Source organism: Notothenia rossii (assembly GCF_949606895.1).
Source record: "Notothenia rossii genome assembly, chromosome: 2".
Lineage (NCBI taxonomy): Eukaryota > Metazoa > Chordata > Actinopteri > Perciformes > Nototheniidae > Notothenia > Notothenia rossii.
Genome location: NC_136904.1, coordinates 15,361,728 through 15,377,177, shown reverse-complemented (window position 1 = coordinate 15,377,177; position 15,450 = coordinate 15,361,728). Strand labels below are relative to the sequence as shown.

The following is a 15,450-nucleotide window of genomic DNA, read 5'->3' as shown; positions in this document are numbered from 1 at the left end:
CCATGAGCCCCAGTAACCGCAGGCATGATCTGAAAAGAACATGTTTGCGCAGCTGGAAATGAGCGAGGCAAGCTCTGAAAGCTTTCACTCTTTCTGCTGACAGGCGGGCTGTAAAGGGCACCGAGTTCAGGTGTAAACCCAGGAAGAGTACAGTCTGTGCCGCGCACAACATGCTCTTTTCTGTGTTTATTATGAAAACCAGGTTGAGCAGGTGCTTTACGAGGACATTTGTCTGCGTAATAGCCTCCTGTTCCGACTGTGCGAGAAGCAGCCAGTCGTCTAGGTAGGTTGCCAGGCGAATACCCTGTTGTCTTAACGGGGCTATCGCGGCTTCCGTACATCGTACAAACACTCTTGGACTGAGAGACAGACCGAAGGGAAGTACTCTGTATTCGTAACAGATCCCCTGAAATGCGAACCTCAGATATTTCCTGTGTGGGTAATATACTGGGATGTGGAAATACGCATCTTTCAGGTCCATCCATCCATCTTCTCCCGCTCCGTGGTCGGGTCGCATCTTTCAGGTCGACTGATGTAAACCAGTCGTTTTGTCGCATGAGACGCAGCAGAGATGTGTGAGTGAGCATTCTTTATTTGAATCTTCTTAGATATTTGTTCAGAGCCCGTAGTTTTGGACGAATTCCGTTCCCTCCCCGTTTGGGAACGAGGAAATACTTGGAATAAAAGCCGCTCTGACTCCGCTCGGCGGGTATTATAGATATAGCCTTCTTTTCTAGAAGTGAGAGAATCTCTCTTTCCAGAATGTGGGCTGACTCCCCTCGGGCCTTTGAATACAGAACGCCCGAGAAGCGAGGGGGGGTGACAGCGAATTGGAGTCTGTAGCCCCGTGTAACTGTCTTGAACACCCAAGCAGACGTTGTGAGCATCTTCCACTGTTCGCTCCTTAGAGCCAGCGGAGATGTCACGTCTTTTGCCCTCTGAGTCTCTATTTGTTGTGTTATGGGGCCCTCTAGTGTCTGAACACGGTGGTACCCCGATTTGACAGTCCCCACCGACACTGCGCATGCGCGTGACGGAGGTGCCTTCACAAACCCAGCCGGCACTGCGCCTGCACGTGACGGTGGTAGCCTCACAGCCCCCGTCGTCACTGCGCATGCGCGTGGCGGCGGTGCCTTCACAGACCCGTTCATCATCCGCCTTTTGAGAGAGGCCGTAGCTGCTCTCAAAAGGGGAACAAATGGCGGGCTGTTTATTGGTTTTATTGTTTTTATTGTTTTCTCTTTCATTTTTCTGAGCTGCGCCCTCAGCCTGAGGCCTGGATGCATCAGTGGAAAATGCTTTATCCGAGAAAACAGAACAATATTGTGACATATGTTTTGGTGCACTTGAGGATGGCTTTGAGGCATCTCTCGAGGCAGCGGGAACACATCTGGAGCTGGGGAACCTTCCAGCTCCGTCACCGAGGGAAGAAAAGGAGGCTGTCAGGCCGCCCGCTTCTTCTTCCTCGCCTGCTGGCCGAAATTCCGGGTTGGCTGTGCCTGGGCTGCAGCCGGAACCGGAGATTTTCTGGGCCAATTCGCCCTCGTCTCCTGCCTGGGCTGGGGACTCGGGGCGGGCCGTGACCTCTGCTGTTTCGGTACTTTAAACCGAGCAGCTGAGGTAGCTTGGGCGAAGGACTGCCGCTGTGAAGGCAGCGGCTGGACCCTTCGAGGAAGACAGAGGTGGAGGGCCTCTTCTTCCTTCTTCTCGCATCTCTTCTGCATAGAAGCGAGCGCAGATCCAAAAATCCCCTCGGGAACGATGGGTATGTCCAGCACATCCTCTCTTTCCCGGTCTGGGAGGTTGGTGAGGTTGAGCCATCTAGTTCTTTCCTGCACCACCATAATTCCCATTGCCTCTCCCGTGGCCTGGACGGCGCAGCGTTGAACGCGGAGACAGATGTCCGTGATCGCGGCTATCTCGTCCAGTACTGCCGGTCCAAGATTACTCGACAGATCCTCGCAGAGCTCCGCTTGGTAAGCGGTTAGCAGCGAGGAAATGTTCAAAGCCCTGGCAGACAATGCTGCGGCCCTGTAGGACCGTTCAGTCATGGTTGACTGGAACCGGTCCGCCTTTGCCGGCGGCGTGGGGTTCCTGCTCGGTGTAGTCGCCATCCTCGGGAGGAGGTGAGCTGCCACCAGCGGTTCCATCGGGGGTATGCGGAGCAGGCCGAGCCTCTCCATACCGTCGCAGTCTAGGGAGGAGGCACCCTGGATTGGGGCCTTGTTGCTGAAGGGCCGGTCTCTCCACGAGACCGACACCTCATCCAACATCTCCGGGAAGACCGGCAGGAGTTGCCTCTTTGTCCTCGTTGCTTGGGGCAATTTTTTCCCCTCGTAACGGGACCTGGAGGTCTCCTTGGCCATTTCGGGCCATGGGATGTCTAGTCTGGCTGCGGCACGCTGACACACGGCCTGCAGGTCCATACTCAGACAGGGCGAAGCTGGTGTGCTATCGCCCGGGAGAGCAGCCATTGCTCCCGGCTTTGCAGCCTGAGCTGATGACACGAAGACATCATCGTCTTGCTCATCAGAGTCGGACAGGAGGAATCCAGAGGTTTCATCCTCTTCGTCCTCCATGTAGTCCAACTCCAGGACATCATTCGCGGGCGAGACCATGGTGAGGTCCAGTTGGGAGCCCCATTTTGACACAGCGCGGAGCTCCGCTCGCACGTCCCTCGCTGCCACCGAGTCCCAGCCTGACACGGCGCAGGGCTCCGGTTCTGCAGCTGCCACTACTGATGAGCCCCAGACCGACACAGTGCGGGGCTCCATCTCTGTGGCGGACGCCCCCGTGTCCTGATTTCCGCCCGGTAAATCAGAGGACATGAGGGAGTCCTGACCCGACAAGCTAGCTTGGTGTGCTAGCCGTCGGCGGAGGCTCTTGATGGTGAAGCGGGCACAATGTCCGCACGAGCCGGGGTTGTCGATAGCCTCCTGGGCGTGTTCCAGCCCGAGGCAGGACGAGCAGACCTGGTGTGAGTCTGTGCCTGATATCTTCAACCCGCAGCCGCAGAGCCGAGCCTCCGAGTCCCTGACTCCTCTGGTGTGAGGGAGAGAAGCGTCCATCTCGGTCGCCGTGGTGACGGAGTGGAGAGGACCCGCTCGTAACAGGTACGTTGCTGAGAAAAAAATCCTTCCCCACCTGTCGTTAATCCGGAGAAAAAACGACGGTGTAGAATTTTATTCTCAAAGAATATTAACTGGTGTGTTAATACCCTTTTTATCTTCCCCTCCTCTGGTGTGGGAGAGAAAAATAAAAAAACGTCCCCGCTACCTTGGTGTCGGTAGTGAGGAAAGGCAAGTTAGTAACAGGTGTGTTACCAGCTTGAAAAATCAAAACCTTACCTTTAATTCCGAAGAAAGAAACGGTGAGGTAGATTGCAACACTAACTGGTGTGTTAGTATTAACAGTCTTCTTGCAGAAGTATATATAGAAGTAGCCGGCGAGCGCCCGTCGACCGAAGTTAGCTTGGATAGCTTGGTTCCGTCTGTGGACTGTGTGAGCTCGCCCGGCTACCAGTAGAGATGTGCTCTGAAGCGAGAAGAGGTGTTTGAAGGATGCATGCGGCGTAGCGCAAGCTACTTATAGGGGTTAGATTCCCTGACGCTGACGTCAAGATCACCAGCCAATCAGGATTGGCGTAATGAGATTGATGCTTCTGTTTGCTCCGCGATGAGGCGCATCCCATAGTGAGACATTGAACGGAGTGTTACGAATGAGAACTGAAAACAGCCCAATATTTAGCATAAAATAGAATTTCACTAAACTGACTCATCTAACACTTACAGGAACTGACAAATATTCAGAGAAAAGTTCTGGCAAAACCAAATAAGAAAAAACAAGGCAAATGTCTCTTCAATGTAATGCTTCACTAAACACCTAAAACTGGAGCAGTGTCTAGTCTGCTCTCCTCCGCCTGCTACTACTCTTTAACTGTCTCTGGACACTGGGATGTCTCTATCAAAGCTGCCCAGCCAAGATGTCTGAGGTTTCAGAGTAATCCAGTTTTTCCTTTAAACTGTGTATGTAGCCCTGAGTCTTGAGTCAGAACTGCACTAAAGACTGGTTTAGTCAAAATGAAGGGCCATAACCACAACACAACACAACAATTGAGATAAACAAATTATTCTAAAAACGCATACCATCTAAAACCAGCAAGGAAGCTTTTAGTACCTGTACACCTCTTTTTTAAATTACCACATTTCCTCCATTATGAGCAAAATAAAAAACACAAACTATGTGCATGTGCACACTAATAGTTACATATGCTGTTACCAAGGCACACATTGGCTAGCTCTACCCAAACTCATTTCATGATGAGCTTGCCGCGGGCAATACTGCTCGATTTCGGCAATCATAATAACAGTCCTGGGAACCAAAGCAGGCATTAAGGGTTTTTGAGAGCTTTGTTTTTCCAAACAGGAATATCTCTGCTGAGCTCATAAAGCTGACTTGACAGGCCAAGGGAAAACTGCCAGCGTAAATTTAAGAATTGCACCATCTTAAACTTGGGTACTTGCTTCTTCTTCTTTAAACAGACATCCAACAAGATATACAGGAATCAAAATGTTCAGGCAGAAGTGGCCACAGGGCTCTTATTCCCACTGGGGTTTGGCATGGCGCACCATGGCTTGGCAAGGCTAGGTACAGAGGTGGGATCAGGACCTCACCCACTGGGAGGCCTGCGTAGAGCTAATTGCTATCCCCATGCGGCAAACCTGACCTCACGCAGCAGCACGCGCGTAGTAAGATCCAGAGGGATACTAAGACATGCAAAATGGTAAAGAGAGAAGAAAGTGAAGAAACAGAGAAAGGTAGAACATGAGGCTGTAGTCTAATTTAAATGATCATTTTCTGCCTCTGTGCTGTGTACAGAGGGCTGAAGTAGCATTTTGTTTCAATTTTAAACAATCATTTTTATTTGAAGACATATACAAAGACAAATATTGTGATGATTGTTCTGAAAAAGTAAATACACCTATGCGAAATACCGGTCTCTTAAAATCAAGACAGAGTATTGTGCATGAAAATAACTATTTGTACCGTTACCTAAAGATTAATCCAAGATTGGCAAGAAATCTCTTAATCCACATTACATTTTAAGACTATTACACCCCTGATAAAGATTAGATAAACATGTTCCCATGCTACATGCTTTAATACATGGCTGAGAAAAGATTAGCTAAAAAGCACTCGAGAGGAAAAATCTGACCCATTGTGAATACTAAGAGCATTTAACCCCCTGTCCTCACACAGCTTGACCCTTTTCAGCACACCACTTGTCACACTGGAAAACCACTTAAATACAGCACCATGGTGTAATATATGAGTATTGTCATACTAAAACTCTCTTAGGAATATTTGTTCCAAATGAATGATCATGAGTGAAACCCCTTCATTGAAGATAAAAGTGAGTGAATTTCATTGATGTTTCAAATGAAACATCAATGACATGTTCTCCTATACAGTAAGCCCAGCCACAAGATCATTAGTGGGCCAAGAAATTAATCGAATGTGGGGGTTGAAAGACCAATTCTGAATGGCATCAAGGTGAAGACCTGTTTCATCTGTGTTGTTTGATGAGAGATTGGATCTCAAAAAGACATGACAAAACTTAATGATGCGAGAAGATAACTGGACTCAATTGTGCTGTTGATTAAAAAAAAAAAAAATCAACAAAGCCCAACTGCATCCAACAAGTTAACGTCTTGAGAGCTGGTGATTGTTTTGATCAGATAAAACAGTATTATTTCACTTTATCCTTCACTTAAACACACAATCTCAGAAAATACAGTAGAATGTATTTTCCCCTGATCATCTACTTACATGTGTGACTGGTCAATTATAATACAAGAGATCATTTCAAATGTGCCAAAAGACACAGGGGGAATATACAGATCTATGTGCAGTGAAAAGTGGTTGTGTACAAATAGAAACATATATACTCACCTGCTCATTCAGAGAGAGTCAAAACCCCAAAGGGCCCTGCATATCTATTATTCTCTACCCACGCTCCTGACTTCAGGCCTCCCACTAAGAGATGGCAGACCTTACTGTTCTAACAACAACTGAAAAGCAAAATTATCATCTCAATTCTTGCAACTTGCAAAGAAAGAGGAGCAGAGGGAGAAATAATAACAGAGAGCTGTCATTTATAACTGTTCTTCTTTTGCTCATCATGAAAACTGCGAGTCATCTTTAAAGCTCCTCGCAGACTGTGAAAGAGCTTTCGTCAAGATGCCAATTTGACTGTGATAAATATGTAGCAAACAACATTCAAGTCATAAAATATTTCATGTTCAGAAATATCCTGCACGGCTTATTACATTAAAAAAGGAATATATGGGTATGCGTGGAACACTTGAATGATCCAGAAGTATCATTTGCACATGGGTCCTTGTAAAAACAAAAAAACAGATACAAAACAACATAATAAGGACCGCAGCTGCATCGGGTGACACAAATCTTAATTTCATGTCTTAATCTGTAATGTCTATTTTAGCCTGAGTTGTTTTGTCCCTGTTCTGTAGCCCAGCTGTGTATTTCATAATAGAGGATTCCGTGAGCGTCCGTAATGTGTAATAATGAAAAACGCCCCACGCTGCAAGAGGAAATAGAAGATTTCATAATCCGTCTGAGGCCTTGGACCTGGTTGCCGGTCCATGGAGAGAGTCTCATTAAAACTTCTCATTAGCGACACACTGAGCTTCTGTAATGACTAAATGCATATACAAATCACCTCAGACATGAAAGGAGGGACAACAACAACGCACCCAGGCTGAATCCCTGTGCTGCCAAGTCCTCTGATAAAACCATTTGTACTTGGTAAATTGAACAGTATTGTGAAGAATGGATACCCCATTACATTCTGTAACTCACCTACTCAAAATACTGTGCACCAAACCTCGAGACCTAATCAACTGTTTAACCAAATATACTTTCTAAAAGGGGGACTCCAAACAATACACATTTGATCTGCATCTCTTGTGGAAAGCCGTCATAAATCAAATCAATGGGCCCTTTCATCTACTGCACTGTAAATGTGTTCTGTTCATTTGAATATATGAATTCTTAAAAGGGCTGTAATGGTCACACTTACGGTGTAATCTCAGACCCTTTCAGTGTGATGAGTGGCATGGTGTCATGATTGCTTGTGCTTGGTGCAGAGGTGGTGAGATTGTGTGGCTGAAGGCTTTTTTTGACCTGACATGCAATCATATTTTTTATTACCCGCCAGTCACATAGTAAGGACTGAAATGAGTGGGCCAAGCAGCATGCTTCTATGGGAAGGACAAATAAAAGTCAGCAAACAGTGCAGCACATAACTCCTCCTGGGAAACCTGTTTTTAAAAGGACGTTTTAACAATATACATTTCGCCACTGTCATGTGTAGCTTTGCAGTTTAATAAAGCTATGATTTTTTAGATGTATATATTCCCAGAGGTCAGGAACATTCACCACACATCTGATGAGCAGTCACAGCAAAACAAATTGTGCAGTCCAAGCTCTGAAAGGGTAACAAACTATAGGTTACTTACGTAACCCCAGTTCTCAGAGTAACATCAAGTGAGATGTCTCACTATGGGATGCGCCTCATCGCGGAGCAAACAGAAGCATCAATCTCATTACGCCAATCCTGATTGGCTGGCGATCTTGACGTCAGCGTCAGGGAATCTACCCCCTATAAGTAGCTTGCGCTACGCCGCATGCATTATTCAAAATAAGCACCTCTTCTCGCTTCACCATAGCAAGGAGGGCCGTCTGGTGAGACATCTCACTTCATGTTACTCTGAGAACTGGGGTTACGTAAGTAACCTATAGTTCTCATTCGTAACACTCCGTTCGATGTCTCACTATGGGATATTGTAGCTCCCGTATTGCCAGACAGTTAGAGCTCTAACTCAGCAGGGGGCCCAGCACTGCATGGGCCACACTGGGAGCAGAGACGTCTAATCTGTAAAAGCGGACAAAAGTGAGCGGCGAGGACCAGCTCGCCGCTGCACAAATGTCTTGGATGGAAACACCCCTGAACAAAGCCCAGGATGTAGCCAGACCACGAGTCGAATGAGCACGCAAACCCTAAGGTACCTGCAGACCCTGACTCGTGTAAGCCAAAGCAATTGCCTCCACAATCCAGTGAGAGAGCCGTTGCTTAGTAACAGGCTTGCCCTTCTGAGGGTTAGCCCAGGACACAAAGAGTTGGTCATTATGACGAAACTCTTTTGATCTGTCCATATAAGTGCGTAAAGCATGGACTGGACATAGCAAATTCGGCTGCTGTTCCCCGGAGGGACACAGTGGCGGAGGAAATGCCTCAATGTCAATGGGGGTACATGAACCAACCACCTTAGGTATAAAGGCAGGGTTGGGCTTCAGCAACACTCTCGTTAACCCTCGGGCGAACTGAGTGCATGAAGGATGTACAGATAGCGCATGAATGTCACTGACTCGCTTGGCGGATGCCAGGGCCAGTAACAGCACTGTCTTGAGTGACAGGTGCTTCATGTCAGCTTCTTCCAGGGGTTCAAATAGGGCTCGAGTGAGCCCATCTAAAACCACTGTCAAGTCCCATAAGGGCAACAGTGACCTGGAAACAGGAAGGAGCCTGCGAGCTCCCTTCATAAAAGGGCAGACCAGAGGATGTTGGCCGGCCGTCTTACCCTCAAAACCCACATGGCATGCAGCAATAGCAGCCAGGTAGACTTTGATCGTGGAGAAAGCTCTGTGTTTATCAATTAGGTCCTGTAGAAATGATAAAATCACTCCCACAGGGCATTGAAAAGAGATGTGTTTCTTTTGAAGACACCAGTCCTCAAACACCCTCCACTTACAGTCATAAAGACACCTAGTGGAGGAAGCTCGCACTCTGAATAGTGTTTATCACCTTCTGCGGGAGACCCACTGCATTCAGATTATACCACTCACGGGCCAGGCCCATAGGGCCATGCGCTCCGGGTGTGGGTGAAAGATCGTCCCCCCCGCCTGAGACAGTATGTCTCTGCGTAGGGGGAGCTTCCACGGCTGACCGCACAGCAGCTGATATATCTCCGCCACCCAGTACATTGCAGGCCAGTGCGGAGCTATCAGGATCATTGTGTGTCGCCGTTCCCTCACTCTGGCCAGAGTTGGGGGTATCAGCGCCAGGGGTGGAAACGCGTACAGGAGGACCGGAGGCCAAATGTGCGCGAGCGCGTCCACGCCTAATGGTGCGTTTTGATCGCGCATTGAAAAGAAAAGATGACAGTGAGCATTTTCTTTTGATGCGAACAGATCTACCGCGGCTCGGCCGTAACGCACCCACAGCTGGCTCACAACCATTGGATGTAGAGTCCAGTCTGCATACAGTGGTACACCTCTGGACAGCAGGTCTGCCCCGAGGTTCATCACACCCGGTACGTGCGTCGCTCTCAGAGAGAGGAGACGGCCGCAGCTCCACAAGATCAGTTTGCGTGCCAGCATGTGTAACTGGAGAGAGCGCAAACCCCCTTGTCGGTTTATATACGATAATGTGGTCGTATTGTCCGTCTTCACGAGGACATGGTGTCCTCTGAGAAAAGGCAGAAAGCGTTTTAGGGTGAGGAACACTGCTAAAAGCTCCAGGTAATTTATGTGCGACCGCTGGAGGTCTCTGCTCCAGAGACCCCTCACCGGACGACCTTCGTAAATACCTCCCCAGCCTGTCAGACATGCGTCTGTGGTGACCACCTTCCGTGAAAGGACAGCACCCATAGGCACGCCCCGTACCAGAAAAGTCGGGTGCAGCCAGTGGCGCAGTGCCATTACGCATTTCACGGTAACCATCACTCTCCACGCTCCATGACGCGCGGGGTTTAGTTTTAGAGCGGCTACCCAGCGCTGAAACTCCCTCATGTGTAACCGTCCCAGTCGTACAACCAGGATGGCTGACGCCATGAGCCCCAGTAACCGCAGGCATGATCTGAAAAGAACATGTTTGCGCAGCTGGAAATGAGCGAGGCAAGCTCTGAAAGCTTTCACTCTTTCCGCTGACAGGCGGGCTGTAAAGGGCACCGAGTTCAGGTGTAAACCCAGGAAGAGTACAGTCTGTGCTGGGCACAACATGCTCTTTTCTGTGTTTATTATGAAACCCAGGTTGAGCAGGTGCTTTACGAGGACATTTGTCTGCGTAATAGCCTCCTGTTCCGACTGTGCGAGAAGCAGCCAGTCTCTAGGTAGGTTGCCAGGCGAATACCCTGTTGTCTTAACGGGGCTATCGCGGCTTCCGTACATCTTACAAACACTCTTGGACTGAGAGACAGACCGAAGGGAAGTACTCTGTATTCGTAACAGATCCCCTGAAATGCGAACCTCAGATATTTCCTGTGTGGGTAATATACTGGGATGTGGAAATACGCATCTTTCAGGTCGACTGATGTAAACCAGTCGTTTTGTCGCACGAGACGCAGCAGAGATGTGTGAGTGAGAATTCTTTATTTGTATCTTCTTAGATATTTGTTCAGAGCCCTCAAATCTAGTATTGGCCGAATTCCGTTCCCTCCCCGTTTGGGAACGAGGAAATACTTGGAATAAAAGCTGCTCTGACTCTGCTCGGCGGGTATTATAGATATAGCCTTCTTTTCTAGAAGTGAGAGAATCTCTCTTTCCAGAATGTGGGCTGACTCCCCTCAGGCCTGTGAATACAGAACGCCCGAGAAGCGAGGGGGGGTGACAGCGAATTGGAGTCTGTAGCCCCCTGTAACTGTCTTGAACACCCAAGCAGACGTTGTGAGCATCTTCCACTGTTCGCTCCTTAGAGCCAGCGGAGATGTCACGTCTTTTGCCCTCTGAGTCTCTATTTGTTGTGTTATGGGGCCCTCTAGTGTCTGAACACGATGGTACCCCATTATGACAATCCCCACCGAGACTGCGCATGCGCGTGACGGTGGTGCCTTCACAACCCCAGCCGGCACTGCGCATGCGCGTGACGGTAGCGGCTCTATAACCCCAGTCGTCACTGCGCATGCGCATGGCGGTGGTGCCTTTACATACCCGTCTATTATCCGCCTTTTGAGAGAGGCCGTAGCTGCTCTCAAAAGAGGGACAGGCGACAGACTGTTTATTGTTTTTATTGTCTTTCTTTTCATTTTTTTGGACTGCGCCCTCGGCTTGAAGCCTGGATGCGACAGTGAAAAATGGTTGATTTGAAAACAACAACAATTGTGACATGTGTTTTTGTGACTTAGGCAGATAGCAGAACTCGCTGTCTCTGGTATTAAGTCTGTTTCCCTTCTGGCGCGAACTTGAGGATGGCGTTGCGGCATCACTCGAGGCGGCGGGAAGATGGAGGCCTGGTGGCACCCCGAAAACACATCTGGAGCTGGGGAACAGGGAACTTCCAGCTCTGTCACCGAGGAGAGGAGAGGAGGCTGTCAGGCCGCCCGCTTCTTTTTCCTCGACTGGTGACCGAAAATCTGAGTCGGCTGTGCCTGAACAGCAGCTGCTGAAACCGGAGATTTCCTCGGCCAGCTCGTCCTCGTCTCCTGCCTGGGCTGGGGAGTCGGGGCGGGCTGTGGCCTCTGCTGCCTCGGTGCCTTGAACCGGGCAGAACGTGAGGCAACTTGGGCGAAGGACTGCCGCGAGACCCTCGCAGGTAGCGGCTGGACCCTTCGGGGGAGACAGAGGTGCAGGGCCTCGTCTTCCTTCTTTTTCGACTCACATCTCCGCTGCATCGAGACTAAAGCGGAGCCGAAAATACCCTCGGGAACGATAGGCATGTCAAGAACATCCTCCTTTTCCCGGTCTGGGAGGTTGGTCAGGTTGAGCCACCTGGCTCTCTCCTGTACCACCATTATGCCCATGACTTTGCCCGTGGCCTGGACTGCACAGCGCTGCACGCGGAGGCAAATGTCCGTGATCGCTGCGATCTCGTCCCATACGGCCGGCCCAGGTTTGCTCGATAGGTCCTCGCAGAGCTCCGCCTGGTAGGCGGTCAGCAGTGAGGAGACATTGAGTGCCCTGGCGGACAACGCTGCGGCTTTATAGGCCCGTTCCGTCATCGCTGACTGGAACCGGTCTGCCTTCACCGGTAGCGTGGGGTTCCTGCTTGGTGTCAGAGCCAGCCTCGGTTGGAGGTGGGCTGCCACCAGCAGTTCCATGGGCGGCATGCGGAGCAGGCCGAGCCTCTCCATACCGTCACAGTCCAGGGAGGAGGCACCCTGGATTGGGGCCTTATTACTGAAGGGGCGGTCTCTCCACGAGACCGACACCTCATCCAGCATCTCCGGGAAGACTGGAAGGAGCTGCCTCTTTGTCCTCGCTGCGTGGGGCAAAGTCTTCCCCTCGTAGCGAGACCTGGAGGTCTCCTTGGCCATTTCAGGCCATGGGATGTCCAGCCTGGACGCGGCACGTTGACACACGGCCTGCAGGTCCATGCTCAGACAGGGCGAAGCTGGTGCGCTATCGCCCGGGAGAGCAGCCATCGCTCCCGGCTTTGCAGCCTGAGCTGATGACACAAAGACATCATCGTCTTGCTCATCCGAGTCGGACAGGAGGAACTCAGAGGTATCCTCTTCGTCCTCCATGTAGTCCAACTCCAGGACATCATCCGCGGGCGAGACCATGGTGAGGTCCAGTTTGGAGCCCGGGGCTCCGCTCTCGTGGCTGTTGCCGCAACCGGGTCCCAGCCTGACACGGCGCGGGGCTTCGGTTCAGCAGCTGCCGCTGTTATTGAGCCCCAGCCTGACACAGCGCGGGGCTCAATCACCGCGGCGGACGCCTCCATGTCTTGATTGCCGGCCGGCGAAACAGCGGACATGAGGGGGTCCTGTCCTGACAAGCTAGCTTGGCGTGCTAGCCGTCGGCGGAGGCTCTTGATGGTGAAGCGGGCACAATCCCCGCACGAGCCGGGGTTGTCGATAGCCTCCTGGGCGTGTTCCAGCCCGAGGCAGGACGAGCAGACCTGGTGTGAGTCTGTGCCTGATATCTTCAACCCGCAGCCGCAGAGCCGAGCCGCCGAGTCCCTGACTCCTCTGGTGTGAGGGAGAGAAGCGTCCATCTCGGTCGCCGTGGTGAAGGCGTGCAGAGGACCCGCTCGTAACAGGTACGTTGCTGAGAAAAAATCCTTCCCCACCTGTCGTTAATCCGGAGAAAAAATCGACGGTGTAGAATTTTATTCTCAAAGAATATTAACTGGTGTGTTAATACCCTTTTTATCTTCCCCTCCTCTGGTGTGAGAGAGAAAAAGAAAAAACCGTCCCCGCTACCTTGGTGTCGGTAGTGAGGAAAGGCAAGCTAGTAACAGGTGTGTTACCAACTTGAAAAATCAAAACCTTACCTTTAATTCCGAAGAAATAAACGGCGAGGTAGATTGCAACACTAACTGGTGTGTTAGTATTAACAGTCTTCTTGCAGAAGTATATATAGAAGTAGCCGGCGAGCGCCCGTCGACCAAAGTTAGCTTGGATAGCTTGGTTCCGTCTGTGGACTGTGTGAGCTAGCCCGGCTACCAGTAGAGATGTGCTCTGAAGCGAGAAGAGGTGTTTGAATGATGCATGCGGCGTAGCGCAAGATACTTATAGGGGGTAGATTTCCTGAGGCTGACGTCAAGATCACCAGCCAATCAGGATTGGCGTAATGAGATTGATGCTTCTGTTTGCTCCGCGATGAGGCGCATCCCATAGTGAGACATCGAATGGAGTGTTACGAATGAAAACTCAGATATAAAATAAAGCCATCACACTCTGAATTGACATGAAAAAGATAAAGAGGGCTCTATGTATGTGTTTGGACACATGTTTGCACAGCCTGCATGACTGCTTGCCTCTGCAAATGAAACTTTGTATGAACACTGTGATCAGTTCACCCCCTTGGCTGGAGTGGAGCATGGCTATGAATATCAATGTTTAATTCATCGGTAGCTGCTCCCTCTGACGGCCCACCTGACACAAAAGAGAATCAGCTTTCTGTTTGTGTCAGCGTTTACCAAGAAGCACTGCACGGCTCAAAAGAGTGCGCCCAGACTCCTTACCTCAAGGGCATTGACAGACTTTGTGTTGTCTAAGTTGTATGAAGGTGAATACACTGAATGTGTGTGGTAGTTGTCTAAGGAAACACAATATTTCTAAGCTTACAGGTATCAGACAACAAATAATATTAACATCTACATGTCATGTTTTGGCAAGATTACATGACAAGTCTCAGAACAATCTCAGATCAAACGTTAAGGCTGAGCTTTATGCTGATATAATATCGATATTGTCATTTGGGTCTAGGGATCATCTTGGATTTCAATTTGGCATTTTACTGGTTTTGTAGTGATGTCATTTTTCAAACATCAAACAGTTTTTACCAAGCTTGTCTTTCTCATCATGTTCACATTACTGATGTTTACGTATAGAAAAATATTGAGGTGTAGATATGTTGTGAAACAACATTCGCCAAACCCTAGCATGTTGATTCTAAGGTATGTAGGCAAGGCAAGTTTATTTATATAGCACCTTTCAACACAAGGCAATTCAAAGTGCTTTACAAAAATGAAAGACATCAAGAGCATTAAGAAACATATTATAAAAGGATATCTAGAAACACTAATTTAAAAGGAATGATATAAAATGACATTTAAAAACACTCATTTAAAAGCAAAGATAAAAAGCAAAGATAATCAAAAATCTTTATATGATTTTCTCCAAACTGTAGACAAACCCTAATTAACATCGGATGGTATTGTATGTCATCTAACAAACACTCATTTGCAACACACAGCTATAAATGGTTCTACTCAAGCCGTGTACAGAGTTTGAAAAAGGATGATTTCTCATTGAATTTATTCAGGCAGTGAAGAATAGCATGCAGCTTTCTAGTATCGGACTAATCAGGGTTTTTATTGATCGCCTGTGTAATCATCAGCCTCTATTCATGTGTCTGCCAGTGCCACTTCAATATTGAGCAATTATTCTCGACAATCACAGGTTGAGCCACACCACATCTGGCGATGATATGATCACAGGTGCTGAGGAAAATGACTCACTTCCTGCTGTTATTAACAACATTTCTATTGTCCATATATGGTACAATATAATTGTGTTTTGTCTTGAACCTCATTTTAAGCCCACCTATAGAAAAAGCAAGAAGGTTGGCCCTTGGTTTATGCTACTCAATCTTTGGGTAGGCATACTACATCATCAATGGTGTGATTAAAGGAATTAACAATCATGTGCTCCGGAAATAATTGTTATGTAACTGCAAACACAAGAACATTCAATCGCTTCACTAATAATGACTAAGACAATTGGTATTTTTTCAGCACACTCATCTGACAATCTGGTCCATCAAATCCAGTTCCACTGCACACTCACCTCTTATCTTAGAGCTACAACCTCTAATGATCCAGGCAGAGAGATGGGAAAAATACAACAAAACAGTGTGCTGTATTAGCAGTGGGAAGGCAGCAATGACACAGAGACCCCATTGCTCACACTATGCACTCATTAT

The 15,450-nt window shown here is 48.8% G+C and overlaps 1 protein-coding gene across 2 annotated transcripts in view; it reads right to left on the bottom strand.

Moving 5' to 3' along the window:
* The window catches only part of spon1a (spondin 1a), a 102,284-nt gene that overhangs the window by 65,047 nt on the left and 21,787 nt on the right, over positions 1–15,450 (bottom strand). The window lies entirely within an intron of this gene.